Source organism: Chinchilla lanigera, unplaced genomic scaffold, assembly GCF_000276665.1.
Source record: "Chinchilla lanigera isolate Chin_1 unplaced genomic scaffold, ChiLan1.0 scaffold00102, whole genome shotgun sequence".
NCBI classification, from domain to species: Eukaryota; Metazoa; Chordata; class Mammalia; order Rodentia; family Chinchillidae; genus Chinchilla; species Chinchilla lanigera.
In genome coordinates, this window is record NW_004955503.1 from 2,231,499 (window position 1) to 2,246,895 (window position 15,397).

The 15,397-nt window shown below is 36.1% G+C and overlaps 1 pseudogene; it reads left to right on the top strand.

Annotated features, from left to right (window-relative positions):
* Positions 1 to 598: 598 nt before the first annotated feature.
* Positions 599 to 2,333, top strand: LOC102009081 (annotated as a pseudogene).
* The last annotated feature ends 13,064 nt before the right edge of the window (positions 2,334 to 15,397 follow it).

The following is a 15,397-nucleotide window of genomic DNA, read 5'->3' on the forward strand; positions in this document are numbered from 1 at the left end:
TTTCTATTTTATGATTCAAGGACTCGAGTTCCTTCCACCTTACAAGGTATTTTCACTTTTTTTTCTTTTATTTTACAGAAAAAAGTAAAACAAAATTTTGTAACAGAATAATAGGAGAATAACAATAGTTAATACATTGAGTATTATTATATTTAAAGTAAGTAATCAGCACACAAGTTATGAGCTTATGAAATTCTCCAAATAATATTAGTACAAATCTTTCTTTTCAATGAACTAAGAGAAACTAGTAGTATAACTCTCTTGTATTTTGTTTTTGTCCTTTTTCCTTCCTTCCTTTCCTCTTTCCCCATCCTAGTTCCTTTTTCGTTTTGAACAGTTTCTTCCCATTTCACAAGATCTATTGTGCATTCTTACAAGCTATTTTCAATACAAGTCTCAATGGTCACCACAAGAGGGAAAAGAGGAAAAGAAGATATATATTCTTCTTAACCACATTGGATCTGAGTAGTATATCTCACTTTTGCTCACACCTATGTGCAAAGAGAGAGACAGGGAATGAAATGGCTGGTCATACACTTTCTATGATAAAGAAGAGAAACATCAATATTTGATGGATTTCTATTTATATGTGCTATAGATGTTGGCATCAGGGAGTTTGAGCGAAAAAGCAGGAATCCAGCCAGAGGTACAGGTTCAAAGAGAAAAGTACCACTCCATTAAAGAACTAGATTAGTTTTTTCACACCTTGGCAGCCGCTCACTAGAACTCTTAGACTTTCAACAAGTACTAATGCTTAAATTCAAGCCAAAAATAATGTGAATAGACATCAGTACTTTTTAAAGTCTTTCTGGGAATGGGCGCACAGCTTTCAGATGATCTGAAGAAAGCAGCACAGCCAGTAACTCAACTAACTGCCAGACTTAATCAGCATGCTGAGAACTCCAGCCATGCTGCCCTGGCACAGACAGCCAGAACACTAGAACCAGCACAACTCCAGCAGCTGCTTTTGTGATGTGCTTATTCTTCCCATCATCAAGCTAGAGGAGCCCTGACCCTGAATGACCACCACATGTTTCTCTGGAGAACTTATTGTGTGCTTCAGTGTCCCTAGCAATAAAGCAATATGAAGAAACAATCTAAGTTCATGAGAAGCCACTTTGAAGATATCAATATGTAATACAACCACCATTGTTAATTCCCTACCACTTTGTTTGTAACTCTGTATTGTCTGTATTGTGCTTGTGATAAGTTGTAAAATGTTGTATGTCTGTTAATGTTTCCCTCCTTTTATCTTTAAAATAAAAAAAAATTAAAAAAAAGAAACAATCTAAGTAATCTGACTGCTGGGAAACCAGAAACTGAGAGACTTTGAAGATCTGAACACAAAATGTGTCACACGTATCATCCACCTGGTGTTCCATAACTATCAGCTGCTGAACAGAGAACACAAGAAACTACAGGGATGGCAGTGGAGCAAGTCCAGAGATCACATCCTGGACACTGATATTACATGGTCTGTTGGTACCTTGGAGCCATGACCAGCCAATTTAAAGGCAGTTGCAATTTTGTGTGCTTCTGCAGAGACAGACTGCATCCATTTAGGTGCACTTATCAGTGAAGAATTTGTCAGGACAAGCACTGGGATATGCGGGGGTGCATTTTTGAGTACAGATGGACCCATTTAAGTATAACAAGAATGGGAAGTTGAAGAGTGTTTACACTCAGCCAGATTCCAGATCAAGGCATTCGAGCCAAAGAGAGCCAACTGAAAACACAAGACTGATTTGGAAAGGAACCACCCAAGAGAAGAAATACCAACCATCCTATGCAATCACTATCCTCACAGAGCACTCTCTATGGCCTGATGTGGCCTAACATGTGAACAGTGCCCTGTTCCCAACCTACAGTGACTCCGAACACCTTTAGCCTTGGCTGCAAAGGCAACAGCTCTTGGACCTATAGAGTAAGCCCTTCCCATGCGCAGTGAACTGCTGCTCCTGTCAGCCTCAATCCAAGATGCACAGCAATGGCTCCAGCACACCATGTTCTCAGTTCCACCAGCTCTTTGCCAGCTTTGTGAGTACCAATTTGCTGAAGGTATCTCAAGATGATTTGGTCTAGATCAGTGACTCTGAAGGAAAATCTGGATTGTAAATGCCATCAAAGGTGGAAATGTGAGAATAAAGATAGCCATATATCTCTGTCAGGAGCTGGAACATAACAAAGCATCCCCACAGCAGAAGCAGAAGAAAAGTAGAGACAGAGGCCTGGGTATAAGCCATGAGATCTTCTTAGAAAAGCTAACCACTTTGTTAATTGGGAAGATTGCCAACCTGTACCAAATATTCTAACAAACCATTCACCAAGTTTAGGCATAAGCATTCATGTGGTGGTGAGGATCAAGATGGTGCAGAATTGTCACAGTGAACCTTGTTTCATGCTCATCACATTAAAAGCTGAGAGTAAGATAGCTGCCACATCATCCTGAAATGTAAACTCTGAGCAGAAGTAGGATATGCATCTACTCCCACGCCAGAAGATCTCCTTAGATGTACAATTTTCACCACTGTAAACTGTAGTCTCACAAGCTGAGTCTAGGAGAGGTCCTGCCCACCATCAACTGGTAGAAACCTGTGGACACAAAATCCAGCATGCAGAAGCTAGCGGCTCCCTTCTCCTTTCCTCTTGCACTCCAGCTTTTGAATGATTCTTTCTTTTTTCCCAAGCTTGATATTCTGAAGACACTAAGAGTGGGAATATTTTTCCTGAAATGCCATGAGTCTTAGTTGGAGGATCTTTGTATATCTTGGTGCTTCCTGTATTGGTCCATTCTGGCTATTCTTCTGCCTCCAGAAAGCGCTGCCCTACTTCATGCTTCCACCTCCTACTCTGGTAGCTGACTTCATGGCCAGAACTCCTGACTTGATGGGGTAGCTTGCCTTCACTCTCCTGTTTTTACTTTTGGTTTTCTTCTCAGTGACCTTGGTAAACATCTGTCTTTCATGTTCTTAGATGAATGGATGGGAGTAGGTTTATTCTGTGCCTTCTGCCTCTTTTACCTTCCTTCATCTTGTTTCTAAGGATCTGCTTGTGCAAAACCCAGAGAAGTGTTCATATCCCTGCACTGGTGCTACAGACACCTCAATGTATGTGTATGCGCTGTCTCATAGTTGCTAAATCTGAGGCCTCTTCAGCATTCTGGAGGTGAGGTGGGAATAGAAAGACTGTTTCCTGCCATATCCACATGAATAGAGGATAGATGCAAAGAAAATGATTCAATATATTTTTATCTCCTAAGCAATCATGGCTAAGCTCTAGCACTCCCTTTTGTTGTCAGATGACACTAACCGTAATAATATCAGAACTTTTAGAATAGGCCTAAAAATTCCAAGCTATAGAAGACCTTGGTTAACCAATGCTAACTTTGCTAAGTTTCCTAGGAATGCTGTATTTTCCATGGAGACTTCTCATTTTAGTTTTATCTTTCTTTACTGATAGGGACTATTTGAAGGTATTTTGTCTGCATTGAATAGCTGGATCACCTTCTTTTATCTATGAGAAATTTGAGTATCAACAACCACGGTAGAATTGAGAATTATTTTTTATTTTGCCTCTGGACCCTAGGATCTGAACACCTATACCAGTCTAGGCATTCAGTTCTTTGCTAATTTAAGTTTATCACTGAGGCTATGATGAACTCTGTAACCACATGAGTAAAATTTTACATTTTGAAATTGAGCTTTTGTGGAACTGAGTAGACGTTGCTTTACAGATAAACTCGGGCCAGCAGGGGAAAAACCACCTGCATGATACCACACAGTACTGGAATAACAATATAAACTTAATGTACAAACTAGGACACTGCTGAGCATGAAAGCTTTGTTAGTCATTATGTTGGGATAATAGTCATGGTGTTCCTACAGAATGGAAAAAAAAAAGCCTCCTGATCCCTTTTTCCTTTTTAGGGGGCAAGATGGGAGAGATTTAACAGCTTTATTGAAATATAATTCACATATCATACAGTTTTCCGATTTATCATGTACAGTTGTGTGGCTGTCAGTCAATACACAACCACAATCAATTTCATTTCCCCAAAAGAAACATTACCTTTTGATTATCACTCCCTCATTTTCCCCCAACTTCCCAAGACCTAGAAAACTATGCAATATACTTTCTATATAAATTTACCTATTCTGGACATTCCATATAGATGGAATCATATAATAGTCTTTCATGACGGGCGTCCATCATTTAACAAAATGTTTTCTAGGGTCATCCATATTGAGCACATATCAGTATTTCATTCATATTTATTGTCAATACTATTTCAGTGCATGGATATACCATTTCAGTTGTGGGACATTGGAATGTTCCAACTTTTTGACTAATGAATAATATTATTATGAACACATTTGTACAATTCTTGAGTGGACATGTTTTCATTTCTTCTGAGAATATATATAGGAGGGGAATTGGTAGATAACAATAGTAACTGTGTGTTTAGCTTTTTGAGGAACTGCCAAGCTTTTTTCCACAGCAGCTGTACCATTATACATTACCATTAGCAGTGTACAGGGATTTGAATTTCTTCTGTCCTCACTAAAACTTGCTCTGTCTTTTCTATTATAGTAACTTAGCAGGTGTGAAATTGTGTCTCATTGTGATTTTGATTTGCATTTTCCTGGTGGCTAATGATGTGGAACACTTTTTTCATGTATTTATTGAATATTTGTATATAATCTTTGGAAAAATATCTGTTCAGATCATTTGCCTATTTTTAAATTGGATCTTCCTTTTATTATTGAGTTGTATGAGGTATTGGTATATTCTAGATGTATATCCTTTGTCAGATACATGATTTCCAAAAATTTTCTCTATTTTGTAGGTTGTCTTCACTTTCATAATGGTGTCCTTTGGAGCATAAACATTTTTAATTTGGATAGTATTCAAGATACCTATTATTTTTCTTTTCCTGCTTATACTTTTGGTGCCATATCTAAGAAACAATTGCTGAATCGAAAGACAGGAATATTTATGCCTATGTTTTCTTCTAAGAATTCATATAGCTTTAGTTCTCACAATGGTCTTTGATCTATTTAATATGTGTATATGATATGGAGTAGGGGTCCAACTTCATTTATTCATTTCCTTGTCTATATCTACTTGTCCCGCCACTGATTATTATAAAGACTGCTCCTTCCCCGTGAAATTTTCTTGGCACCTTGCTAAAGGTGATTCTTGGTGAATTTTCCTTTATGGGCCATGATGCTAGATTTGGGAGACTCACTTTTTTCCTTTTAAGCTGTTTGGTTTCACCAATTTTATACCTGCCTTATTATTTTACTCTTGCTATCCTCCACACACATCTTTCAGTTGTGGGTTTTGTACACTTGCACTGAGTTGCATCCCCAAAACTTTTATCATCAGATGACACTAACCATAATAATATCAGAACTTAAAGAATGGCTCTAAAAATTCCCAGCTATGGAAGACCTTGGTTAACTAATGCTAACTTTGCTAGGGAATAGATTGATTGTAAAAAAAATTCAAGAAAGAAACTCTCAATGAGTCTTTGGTTGACCAGTATTGCATGTCTATATCTGTTTTCATGAGAAGCCACTTTGAAGATATCAATATGTAATACAACCACCATTGTTAATTCCCTACCACTTTGTTTGTAACTCTGTATTGTCTGTATTGTGCTTGTGATATGTTGTAAAATGTTGTATGTCTGTTAATGTTTCCCTCCTTTTATCTTTAAAATAAAAAAAAATAAAATAATAAAAATAAAAATAAAAAATAAAAAATTCAAGAAAATTTTCAATGTGATGTTAATGTTCTATAATTTAAGTGTAGTGCACATGTATACACTTAAAATGAGAACATTTTATTGTATTACAGTATAACCTATGTTAGTTTTTAATTATTTTAGTCACTCTTCCATTACTGTAACAAAATGCCACAATGATCAATTCAAAAGGACAAAAGGTTTATTTTGTCTCATAGAGTTAGAGGTCTCAGTCTATGGACACTTGTCCCTGTTGCTTTGGGGCTATGGTGGCACAATACATCATAGCAGAAACACATGGCAAAGGAGCCCTGTTTGCCTCATGGAAGCTGTGAAGCCAAGAGAGGAAAGACGAGGCAAGTGTCTCAATACCCACTTCAAGCAGTCCCCCCAAAAGATCTAACTTCTTTTCACTAGGACTCTCCTCCTAAAGGTTCCACCACCTCTCAAAGTGCCAGAGGTTGAGTACAAAAGTTCCAATACATGAGTTTTTAAGGAACATTCAAGATTCAAGCTGCATGACTAATGCTACATAACAAATTGTCACAGACATAGGGACTTAAAAGAGTTTTCATTAGCTCACAGTCCTGTAGGTTATGTCTGGTTTCAACATGGCTGAGTTATATGCAATTTGTCTCCCCATGCTAAAATCAAGGTGTCAGGCTGGCTGTGTTCTTATCTGTATCTTAGGGTTCTCTTCCAAGTTCACATGGCTATGGAATCATTCATTTCCTTGCAAGTATAGAGCTGAAATCCCCATTTCCTTGCCTGCTGTGAATCAAGGAAGACTCTAATTTCCTAGAGCTCATATTTCTGCTGCATGGACCACTCCATCTTTAAATCCACAAATGGAGAATTTTTCCTGCGTTAAATCTCTGTCATGCTTCAAATTTCCCTCTTCAGGGAGAGCTTAGTCCCTGTGTAAGGATTCATATGATTGGACAATTATGAAAAAATTCATTTTGCCATAAAATATAACATAATCACAGGAATAATATCTCACATATTCATAGGCTTCATCTAGATTCAAAGGGAGGAAATTATAAAAGGGCAAAATCATTGAAGTAATCTTAAAATTTTGCCCAGTATATATACCTCAATAATTAGGTGGGATGTGATACCACATGCCTGTAATTTCAGCACTCTGGGAGATTGAGGCAGGAGGAACTCAAGTTCAAGCTCAGCCTGGGTAATTTAGTGACTTAGGTAACATTTGTCTCAAAATTTTAAAAAAAAACATTTTATAAAAAGCTGGGAATGGAGCTCAGTGTGAAGGCCCTCGGTTCAGTCCCCCATACTGCAATCAATCCATCAATCAAGTCCATATAAAAGACTTCCTAGAAAATGGCATAGTGTGAAACAGCAGCAAATAAGCCTCTCTAAAATTGGAATCCATTCACACTCAAGTTTGCAGAGATACAGTAGGGCAAGTAACATCAGAGGTCTCCAGGGAGAAATGCACTAGTGGAACAGAGCAGTGGATTCTGTTAACTGCAACAGCTGGTGAGTGACTCCAATCCAAGTATCCTCCAGAAAGGGTTGGCCAGACATTATTTTAGGGAGTGTCCAACTAGAGTCTGGACTTGGAGCAGTCATGAGTTGGATCCATCGCAGGGCTCCCAGTGACCGAGAGAGGAATAACAACAGGAGAAAACCAGGGTCAATGAGCCAAGTTCAGAGTGGCAAGACAAACCCACAGTATTGTAGGCTGAGCCATGCAGGCTCAAACCCACAACCAGAAGCCAGGATCAGCCTGTGAAGTTGAAAATATCAGAACTGGCATTTCACACTATTGTTACTGCAGGTTAGCCTGGATCATTCAGCACAGATTTGGGCTTTGTCTGCTTCCTTTATCTACTAGTGACAGTGGAGACATGCCCTGAATTGGACACTACCACAAAACTATAGAAGATAGTTGAAGTATCTGTAACTATAGAAGATAGTTGAAGTATAAAACCCCAGAAGATAACCACAGCCTTGAAATCACAGAGAAATATCTTTGCTTTTTGTTCTTGTTTTTTATATTTGCTTTTCTATTAGTGTCAACACTGTTTCTAGATTTTTCTACTTTGTTTTGTCTTTGTTTTGCTTTTTTCCTTCTTTCTTTCCCTTCTGTCTTCACCAGTTTTCCAAAACTTTGGTAATATTCCTCTGTCCTTCAGCCTTGCTTTAACCTTTTTCTCTTCTTTTATCTCTCTATTACTGCCTTTTAAATTTTCTCCCTTGAGGGTAAAATCACTCTATTGAGGGGATATACACTGTACATAATTTTATGAGTGGTTTTACTTTTTGGGAGTATTTTTTGAGAAAAGGTTTATTTGGGAGTAGGAACAGCTCCTGAGAGACCAGAGCGGTCCCAACTGGAATGCCCTCTGAGTGGTTTTAGATTTTGTTATATAACTATAAATCTTGTACCTGTTGTTAAAGATGGCAAATTAACAGTTACCAGTTTATTGTGTTATAGACTATACTTGATACTACTACTATTACTATTTATACTATTTAGCCAAGGTGACTTAGTTGTTGTGATCAGTTGTTCTTCTTTGTATGTCAATACCAAGTTTATCTGGGGGTCATAAACAATATCATAGTCCAGTAATGAAGAACTAGGTACTAGGCCAAATAGACAGCAACTTCTCCTACTTAATAAATTGAAGAGGCAGAATCTTAGGAAAGACTCTCAAACCAAAAACCAGCTATACCTAGAAGTCACTTCTGAAAAGTAGTCATTTCCTAGAGATGTCTCAATACTAGTAATAAAGCTATCTAACATAAGCAATTTACATGCATCAATGCAGAAAACAAATTTTTAAAAATACAAAATGAGAAGACATGGTAGAAAGAAACAAGTAAGCAGACCTCCAGCTTGCCCAAGGCAAATTCAGGGAGCATTGAGGTGGAAGAAATTAAAAGCCATCCAGCTAAGCTTTCTGAAATGGCAACAATGGAAGTAACAAAGCAGATGAATGAGGCTCAAGGAAAAAAATGAGAAATAATTTCAGAAATAACTAAGGAGACGATGATCATAATGAAGGACATGGTTAATGAATCTAAAGTAGATACAGTTTAAAAACATTTAGGAATTTAGGAAAGTGTTGGAAACCATGAATGTCCAACATAGGGGGAAAAACTGGATTGCATGAAACAGATTCAAATAGATATCTAGGAGACTAAAATTCTACTGAAAGCATATAAAGCAAAATCAACCAATGTGAGGACAGCATATCAGTTCTAGAAGACAGGTTTACAGTTAATGATCATCAAATGAAAGAATTCTTAAAAGTACAAAGGGACCATGAAAAATCAATCCAACAGGTACTCAGTGACACAAAGAAGAATAGCATAAGATTGATCAGAATTAGTGAAGAATCAGAAGAAATTATGAGAGTCATAAAAAATCTGTTCACAAAATTAATGGCCAAAAACTTCTCAACCATGGAAAAAGAATTTGGCCTCCAGATAAGTGAGGCGTATAAAACTACATTTAGAAATGTTCAGAAAAAACTACTCCAAGGCATAAAATAGTCAAGATTCCAGAAATGAAATACAAGAAGAGAATATACATCAATGTTAGAGAAAATAAAAGCTGTTAGAGAAAATAAACAAATCACCTCTAAAAGAAAATCTATAAGAATCACAGCAGAGTTCTCAACACAAACACTTAAGTCAAGGCAAGCTTAGAGTGAAGTATTTCAATATCAAAAGAAAACAATCTCCAACCTAGATTGATGTACCCTGCAAAATTTTCTATCAAAAATGATGGAGAAATAAGATATTTCCATGATAATTAACACCTGAAGAAATTTACAACTAGCAACCCAGCATGCTAAACCATTCTGAAGGATATTATACAAGAAGAAAACAATTCCATAAAATGCAATATAATTAATCCACAAGGCAAAGGTAAGCAATTAAGCAAAAGGGAAAGAAAGGGAATGCATAACAGGAAAATAATATGGCAAGGATAATTCAATACATACCAGTTATAATCATCAATGTAAATACCCTTAATTCACCAATCAAAAGAAACAGAGTATCAGAATGAATTGAGAAAGAAAGTCCAACAATATACTGCACACAATAAACACACTGAATTAAAAAAAATGCAGACTGACAGTCAAAGGATGGAAAATAATACTTCATGCAACAGGAACCCAGAAAAAAAGCAGGAGTAGTTCTATTTGCAGCCAAAGTGGATTTCAACCAAGAATGAACAAGAGAAAAAAAAATGTTGCTACATACTTGTGAAGGGAACAATACAACAGCGAGAGATAACAATCATAAACATATATGGGATGATTGTAGGATGAGGGTTAATACAACTTCAAATTTGCATTCATTTTGGGTCAGAATGTGTGTAATGTATGAAGTGGAGCCATAAGAAAACCACCTTGGATGGTGGACCTGGAATATGGGTAGGGGGTGAAAAACTGGGACATGTACCTAATCAGTAACAGAAAGGCTTCATTGAGAGACACATTCTTTGTTGAAACAATGCCATAGATGTGAACAAGCATGGTAAGAAGATAAGTCATGGCCCTCCTCTGACACTGCAGGATTGGGAGCCAGTGAGGGAAGCACCAAGGACTCAGAAACTGGCTGCACTGGAGGAATTCAGATGCCTGGCCCCTCCCTCAACATCATGGGACCAGGCCAACAAGGGAAGGACAGACAGACAACAGGACCCAGACTAGGACTCACATGATGGATAGGTGAGAGTAGTGAAATGGAAAACTCTGAAATATGAGCCAACAGGTAGGTGAACTAGCATTGTGTTTGGGGACAAAGACATACAGAATGGAAACTATATATATATATATATATATATATATATATAATTTCATTTTATTTTATCCTGTTTTATCTGTTTTTATTTTACTTTCTTTTCATTTTCTCTTTTTTCTCAATTTTTTTCTTTCTTTTTTCTTTTTCTTGTGCTAATCCCATCCCTCCAACTCAGAGACCAAGTTCAGATAATCCCAAAAATATTGCTTCATTCATTCTATTCTACTAACTTCTCTAGTTTCCCAAACCTTGAATGACCATACTTTGCCCTCCAGCCTTGCTTCTAAATTTCTTTCCAGTTATCTTTATCTTACAAACTATCCTACCTAAATTTCCCCACCACAGGTTAAACCCACTCTACCAAGGGGAAACACTGCTTACAAACTCCCAATTTATGACCAGTTCTGTTACATAATTATAGACTTTGCTCCTTGGTCTAAAGTACAAAATGAAAAGTTACCACTTTGTCAGTTTCTATGTTGTGCTTGATGCTATTATTATTGCTAATTGTACTACTTTAACTAGAATGCCGTATCTGTTGTAACTGGTTATTCTCCCTTCTGTAACAATACTGGGAGACTCTTACATAATAACATCACTAGAGCCCTACACCAAAAGACTGGGAACTAAGCCAAACAAATACCAACATCCCACTCTGAATTAATTGGGAAGGTATGATCTTTGGACTGACACAAACCAAGAATCTCCAACACACAGAAGACATCCATGAAGAACTGATTTTTCTAGAGAGGCCTTGATACTAGTGATATAGATACCTACTGCAAAATCTCTCAATGATCATCACAGAAAACAAAATTTTAAAAATTTTGGAATAGAAACTGACAAGATGAAGAAACAAAATGTAATCTCAGACCTCCAGACCACCCAGAACAACTCCAGGAGATAGTGACATACAAGAAATTGGAAGACACACACCTGAAATTTCTGAAATGATAGAAACTGATGTAAAGGAAAAACTCCATGAGTCTGTAGAGGTAATCAGATCAGAAATAATCTCTCAGGTAAAAAAAGAAAAGAAATGACAACTATAATGAAAGAATTGCTCAACATATCTAAAGAAGACAGATTAAAAAATAGAAGAGCATAGGAAAATGATGGAAACTTGAATGAACATTATAAACAATAATTAGACTGCATGAAACAGATTCAAACAGATATTCAAGAAATGAAAAATTCCATTGAAAACTAGCAAAACCACTTGAATCAAACAAAAGATACACTTTCAGACCTTGGAGACAGCATTGCAGTTAGCGATTATGAAAGGAAAGATCTCTTAAAAATAACAAGGATCCAGGAAATAACAATTAACATCTGGAACATGATGCAAAATATATATATATATATATATATATATATATATATATGATGGATAGGTGGCAATGAAGAAATAGAAGTTAACATGAATGACATATAAAGACTCTTTGCAGAAGTAATAGCAGAAAATTTCCCAAGCATGGGAAAATATTCTGACGTACAGAAAAGTGAGACAGACAGAACTCCAACTACTTATAACCAAAATAAATCTATGCCTAGACAAATCATAATGAACATCCTAGAAATGCAGCAAAAGAACACAATATTAAAACCTGCTACAGAAAAGAAACAGATCACCTATGAAGGAAAACCCATCAGAATCACAGCAGATTTCTCAACACAAACCATCAAGTCAAGAAGAGCTGGAGTGAAGTATTTCAGGTTCCAAAAGAAAACAATTTACAACCCACATTGATGTAACCTGTAAAACTATCTTTCAAAATTAATGGAGAAATAAAATACTTTCAGGACAAAAAAAAATTGAAGAAATTCATGACCACCAAACCAACCCTACAAAGAGTACTGAAAGATATTCTAAAATGGGATAAAAATGATCATAATTCCAAGAACAATAATAGAAAGGAATCAGCAAGCAGAGAAAGCAATTAAACAGAGATCAAAAATAGGAAACTGACAACAGGAAAATAACATGACAAAGTTGAGCCAATACATATTAGCAATAACCATCAATGTAAATGGCCTCAATTCACCAATCAAAAGAAGCAGACTGGCAGAGTGGGTGAAGAAACAAAATCCAACAATATGCTGTATACAAAAAACACATTTAACTAAAAAGGAAATTCATACACTGAAAGTCAAAGGATGGAAAACAATGTTTTATATGACAGGAACCCAGGAAAAAGCAAGGGAACTATTCTGTTTACAGACAATGTGAACTTCAAACCAAGAATAATCAAAAGAGATAAAGAAGGTCACTACATACTTTTAGGGGAAAACTGCAAGAGGAAAAGATAATAATCATATATATGCACCAAATTCAGGAGAAACCCCCAACTATATAAGAAAAAAATGTAACAGAGATGAAAAATCAAATAATCAATAATACAATTGTAACAGGGGAATTTAACAACCTGTTGTCACAAAGAGATCAACTAGACAAAAAATAAGCAAAGAAATAACAGAACCAAACCAAACTTGTGAACAAATGGACTTAGTAGACCTTTACAGTATGTTCCATAAAACACCAGAATAGATATTCTTCTCAGCTGCACATGGGACAGCCTCTAAAACAGACCATACACTAGCCCATAGAACATGCATAAGTAAATGCAAAGGAATTGAAATTATCCCATGCAGATTGTCAAACAATAGTGCAATGAAATTGGGAATTATTAACAAAAGAAATTGCAAAAACTCCATGAACACATGCAAATGAAATAACACCCTCTTAAACAACCAACGTGTGACAGATGAAATTTTAAAAGAAATTAAACAATATTATCAATCAAGTGGGAATTTAGATACAACTTATGGGAACCTGTGAGATGCAATGAAAGCAGTCCTCAGAAGGAAATTTATAGCAGTCAATTCTCACATCAGGAAAACAGAATAAGCCAAATAGACATTATGCTGCACCTCGAGCATCTAGAAAAAAGAGGACCCAGTCAAATCCAAAGCACAAATAATGGCAGAAATTATAAAGATCAGAGCTAAAACTAACACAATGAAGACTAAGAAAACAATACAAAAATTAATGAAGAGTTCATTCTTTAAAAGAATAAATAAAATTGATAAACCCCTAGACAATCTTATCAAAAAAGGGAAGAAAAAAATCACAATCGTGCAATAAGGAATGAAAAAGATGAAATCATTACAGATCCTATAGAAGTTCAGAAGATCATCAATACTTTAAAAATCTTTACTCTCTTAGGATGAAAAATACAGAAGAAGGGGCTGGGGATTTAGCTCAGCGGCACAGCACCTGTCTGGCAAGTGCAAGGTCGTGAGTTCAATTCCCGGTACCAGAAAAAAAAAAATACAGAAGAAATGAACAAATTCCTAGATACATATGAATTACTGAAACTGAATCAAAAAGATATAAAACTCCTGAATAACCCAATGTCAGTTAACAAAATTGAAAATGTAATAAAAACTTACCAACAAAGAAAAGCCCAGGTCCTTACAGATTTGCAGCTGAATTCCACAAGAAATTTAGAGAAGAGCCAGGCATAGTGGTGCATGCCTGTAGTCCTAGCTCTCAGGAGGCTGATGTAAAAGGATCATTGTGAGTTTGAGATCAGCCTGAGCTACAAAGGGAGCTCAAGGCCAACCTGACATGCAGAGTGAGACCCTGTCTCAAACATACAAAGAAGAAAAGAAATTTAGAGAAGATTTAATGCCAATTCTTCTTAAACTCTTTAATGAAGTTGAAAGGGAAACAATTCTCCCTGACTCATTCGTGGATGTAAATATTACCCTGATACTAAAACCAGAGAAAGACCCAACCAGAAAAGAGAATTACACAGGCCAATCTCCCTAACAAACACAAAATTCTCAATAAAATACTGGCTAATAGAATGCAGCAAATCATCAAGAAGATGATACATCATGACCAAGTGGGATTCATCCCCGGAATGCAGGGATGGTTACATATATGCAAATAAATGAATGTAATATATCATATCAAGAAAGCCAAAGATAAAAATCACATGATCATCTCAGCAGATGCAGAAAAGCTTTTGATAAAGTCCAACATTTATTCATTATAAAAAACCCTACAGAAAATTAGAATACATGGTTTTTACTTCCATCTGATAAAAGCCATCTATGACAAACCAACAGTCAATAACATAGTAAATGCGCAAACTTGAAAGCTTTCATTTTAAAATCAGAAACAAGACAAGGATGTTCACTGTCACCACTCCTATACAATACAGTTCTAGACAGACATTAGCCAAAGCAATTAGCCAGAGCAATTACACAAGAAAGAGAAATGAAAACATTAGCAAGACCAATTAGACAAGAAAGAGAAATGAAAGGAATAAGGACAAGAAAGGAAGAAATGAAACTATCATTATTTACAGATGACATAATACTCTACTTAGAAGACCAAAAAAATTCCACCAAAATACTTTTATATTTAATAACCAAATTCAGTAGTGTAGCTGGATACAAAGGTAATACTCAAAAGTCAATAGAATTCCTGTACACAGACAACAAACACACTGAGAGAGAAATTAGAGAAAGCATACCTTTTACAATAGCATCCCCAAAAATGAAATCCTTAGGAATCAATCTAACAAAGAAAGTAAAAGATCTATACATTTAAATTTACAGTACTCTGAAAAAAGAGATCAAAAAGGATTTCAGAAAATCAAAAGATATTCCTTGTTCATGATAGGAAGAATTAACATTAAGAAAATGGCCATACTCCCAAAATTGTTATACAGGTTCAAAGCAATCCTGATCCAAATACCATTACCTCACTGAACTAGAAAAGACATTCCTAAAATTCATCTGGAACCAGAAGAGACTTAGAATGAAAAAAGCAATCCTGGGAAACAAAGG